We start from the raw sequence: 4,378 nt of genomic DNA, 5'->3' as shown, positions 1-4,378 counted from the left end.
TCCTTCGGCACGTTCGCGACAAGCGCCATTTAGATCAAGTCAAGCACGGGCTTCGAGTTAAGGTTCATTTCTCAATACGGGCATTAGTCGGGCAAACGTCGAATAAACTCCAAACGATGCACCCATCAAGTTCTCGGCTGGTTACACCGACCGGTGACGCCTTGCTCCCGACGGATCGTTCGACAATTTGGGGCTGTTTCGATGCAGAAGGGATTGCCGCTTGGCGCGTATTTACGGAGGCGCGTACGAATAGATGGAGTTGCCCCTGCGCGCACACAGAGGTGTGAAGAGAGACGGCACGGCCGCCTTGGGCGCCGTCCCATTTTTCGAGCCCCTTCGCTACGGTCGTCTCCGGTATCGCTGGGCGGGTTCCGCGATCACCGCAGCTGGCTCGCTCTTGCGCCAGCAACGTGGGCTCCCCTCCCCCTTTCTCCGCGGGTGTATCGCCCGTGGTGGAGGAAGCAAACAAAACAAACGAGCGGCCCGGTGGGCCGTCGTTTGCGTTGCGCGCGCGTGCGTGCGCCCGCCATTAAAGACGCCGGCCGGCGAACAGCGCCACACCCTCCGGCGTGACCGGACGGCACCGCGACGCTTCCTACTTCGAAGGCACGGGGGGAGAGCTCGCGTGCGTGTGCGTGTGTGCTTTGTATGCGCGTGCGTGTGTGTTTACACCTTGATGAGAACGAGCCCATCGAACGATCGCGCTGCCGACGCCGTCTGTTCCGGGACCGCACTCCTCTTCGGTCTCGGTCGTCCCCCGTTGTATTAGCGGACTGACGAATTCGACCGCTTTTTGATGATCTCGCACCGCCGTCGCTGACGACGGTTTTTGCAATTTTTCTTTTTTTTTCGTTCTCCGCTTTCTATTCGAGGGGATTGTAAGGTTGGCTCAATATTGCAACTCGGGCAGGCAATGTTCCGCAAAAAATGCAACTTAGCTGCACGTCGGAGAGTCGGCGTGTTAGATGAAACGAATCTTTTTTTCTTTTCTTTTTTTTTTTTTTTGCCTTCTGGCAGACTCGGGAGGGAGGACTGGGATAAGATTTATAGACCGCAATCGTCGATCACTTTCTGTGGTGCGGTCCGCACTACGATGTACTGCGCCTCCATTTGGGGGTGGCGCCCTTACATGTTTACAGAAACTTTGTGGCGTCTACATATGTATACTGCAGTTCATTTACTCAATTACGAACATTTGATGCCTTGCGTTTACGTGTGGTCGACGCAACGGCTTTCTGCTTATCTTCAGCCTTACTTTCTGCTATTTTTTTTTGTTTTTGTTGCTTTGGCATGTTTGTATGCATCTTTCGCGTGTGACACGTTCTATTTCAAAGATTGCTTGTTGTTGTTGTTGCTGTTGTTCCATTTCGCAGCGTAGTGCTGGTATGTTGACTGCTGTGAAATAGCCGTCTTTTAAGTATTCCCTTCTCATACATAGACAAAAACGACCACAAGAAGTTCGGATTCAACATATATGGCCGATACAGAGGAATATATTGCTCGCGGCCTCATCATCTTAGCAACGCTACTGCCTAGGTTAGCACTCGCAGCCGGCATTCCTGATCTTAAAACCGCTCTTTACTAATACCATTCTCCTACTGTATATCAGAGCTCAGATGAAGCAAGCTGTTTGGTGCCAGAAATGCGCTATCTCTCGCTGTAGGTAAACAAGCGCTTCGCGGAGGTTCCACTGTCAGCCCGCTAAAGCGACGCCAATGATCGTACATTCCTTTTCATCGCAGGTCGTTCTATCGACCATCCTTAGTTGAGCAGCATTCTGTGGTGCGTGAATTACGCAGCCTGCGGCCACCAGTGCTGCCAAACTCCGGTGGCTTGTGTCGTGTTAGTTGAGCGGCGGGTCCAGCGACAGGTCGTTCTATCGACCATCCTTAGTTGAGCAACATTCTGTGGTGCGTCAATTACGCAGCCTGCGGCCACCAGTGCTACCAAACTCCGGTGGCTTGTGTCGTGTTAGTTGAGCGCCGGGTCCAGCGACACAATACGAAATGCTCAATTTGTGCGCGAAATCCTTTGTATGTTTTTTTTTCTTTACCTAGGAATATGTCACGCCTTCTGACGTGTCCACGCAGCAATGCGCCTCGAAGGGTAAGGTAATTGGTTGCGTTCACACCGTAAAGAGCTCAATTTAAAAAAAAAAGCAAGGAAAGAAAGAGAAAATATTTTAGCTCATTTTCAACTAGATGTTAGTTCTCTTACTGGATCGACATCACTATAGCTCATTCAGCCTAAACTTTCTTCATTTGTCAAGCCAAGTTCTCAAGACACTGTCGCGCAGGAAAAAAGGAAAAAAAATGCAGATACAACGTACAATTTGGCACCTATGCGATGCGGTTAATGAAATGCTGTAAATTAGCCCGTTCCCATTCCTCCGTAATTGGCGTAAAGGTACCTGACGCGCGCGCATGCGCCCTCGCGCACCCGTGCTATGCGCGATGTGACGCGTTGGCACGATAGCTCGCGTTGGCACGATAGAAATATACGATTGTGGCCTATTACTTTCGTCTTTCCCAAGCTACGGCAAATGCGAAACTAATTAATTTGCGGCTCTTTCATTCCCGTTCGTCCGTGGGGTTGCGTTGAAAGAAAAAAATAGTTTTTTATAGCGGTCAGTAAACGCACTGACTATTTAAAGTTGGCTCACTAAGTGTGCTGCCCCCATACATTCTTGGCACGTGTTTCGGTAGTGCGTGCCGTTCTGATCACCGAACAAACGGCGACAAGGCTGCTCATCGGTCGACCGGCGGGCGCCAGCGTACTAAACTGCCTCTGTATTCCTTTTTCGTCCCCGTTTTCTGTAGCGGTGCTTTGACATTGCGAATTTCTTCATTGTATCGACCAGCATACCGACATTCCAGTTCGTGCAGCCGAGGAAGAGCTTTACTGAACATTCGGTGGTTGACAGAGAGGTTGTAGTGGAACGAGTAACTGACAGCATCGGTCCACCATACGGGAACGCTTTATACATAATTGACAGAAGCAAATGACAAAAGAACGAACAGAACAATCAAAGTTGAATATCTTCCCAACCTGGTTGTGACATCGTTCGTGCACGTTTACACTGAATTTTACACTGATGGCTGCTCTAAAACACAAAAACACGTGGGTGTTGGACCGTGACTAAATAAGTAGGAAACAAGTATTCGATTACCACAGCATTCCTCTGCTTACACGGCCGAAGTCTACGCAATATGGACTGTAGTTCAAAAGACGCTGACAAACACGAAAACACAGTCGTATACACTGATTCCCTAAGCACACTGAAGACTCTACACGTGAAATCCGAACGTGAACCGGGGGATATTTTAAACATGGTAACATCAAACGAATACGGCAGATCAATTAGGTTTTGCTCGGTACCACGCCATGTTGGGATACCGGGTAATGAAGCAGCGGATAGATGCGCGTGAATGGCAGCGTACAAGGAGATAACAAACGCAACACTTCCATATAAAGATAGTGTCCGTGCGATTATGAAGGCCTTGAGGTCAAAATGGCAACACGAATGGGACCACTGTACAAACTACATCATACTGAACCCGTAACTCGCGAGTGGAAGTCGTGCAATAGCCAGCAACGGTTCCGTGAGGTGATGTTAGTTGGGCTTCGGATTGGATTCGCACATCTTACGCGCAATTTTCTCCTTCTAAAAGAAAACCCGCCAACTTCCGCTAAGTGCCATAAACCTCTTACATATCATAAGAAGCCAACAAACACTGACACCAAGGACGACATAGGGGAAATTATTTGTGCTTAATAAATGAAATAAAGAAACGGTAAATTAATGGAAATGAAAGTGGATGAAAAAATGACTTGCCGCAGGTAGGAACCGAACCCACAACCTTCGCTTGCGCTGGCTAACACTGCCAGGGTTCTACTAGGACACATAAATACTCGAGAAAGTGGATGGGGAAACGACGCCGCGGTATAGCTCAATTGGTAGAGCATCGCACGCGGAATGCGAAGGTTGTGGGTTTGGTACCCACCTGCGGCAAGTTGTTTTTTCATCCACTTTAATTTCTATTATTTTATCGTTTCTTTATTTCATTTATTAAGCACAACTACTCTCCCTTATGTTGTCCTTGGTGTCAGTGTTTGTTGGCTTCTTATGATATGACTAATAAAGATCGGGCCCCTCGGTTAACCCCCTTTCTTCTCGTTTATGAACCTCTTACAGGGATACACTTTCTTATGAGATGCCCACACATCGAAACACACAGACGGAAGCTTTTACACAACCTGTATAATTTACATGTAAATTTATACCTTGCCCTATTACTGGCAGATGACCGGCTAGTGCCATTTATTAACTTGTTCGACTTTTTAGAGACAACTGGCTATTCACGCCAACTATAATGTA

At 48.2% G+C, this 4,378-nt stretch overlaps 1 non-coding gene across 1 annotated transcript; it reads left to right on the top strand.

The window, feature by feature from the left end:
- Positions 1 to 3,937: 3,937 nt before the first annotated feature.
- Positions 3,938 to 4,012, top strand: TRNAP-CGG (transfer RNA proline (anticodon CGG)). Its single transcript has one exon. It is a non-coding gene; the product is annotated as a tRNA-Pro (tRNA).
- The last annotated feature ends 366 nt before the right edge of the window (positions 4,013 to 4,378 follow it).

The sequence above is a fragment of the Dermacentor variabilis genome, chromosome 2 (genome assembly GCF_050947875.1).
Source record: "Dermacentor variabilis isolate Ectoservices chromosome 2, ASM5094787v1, whole genome shotgun sequence".
In the NCBI taxonomy this organism is placed as follows: domain Eukaryota; kingdom Metazoa; phylum Arthropoda; class Arachnida; order Ixodida; family Ixodidae; genus Dermacentor; species Dermacentor variabilis.
The sequence above is the reverse complement of the archived record's forward strand: the minus strand, read 5'-3'. Positions and strand labels throughout refer to the sequence as shown.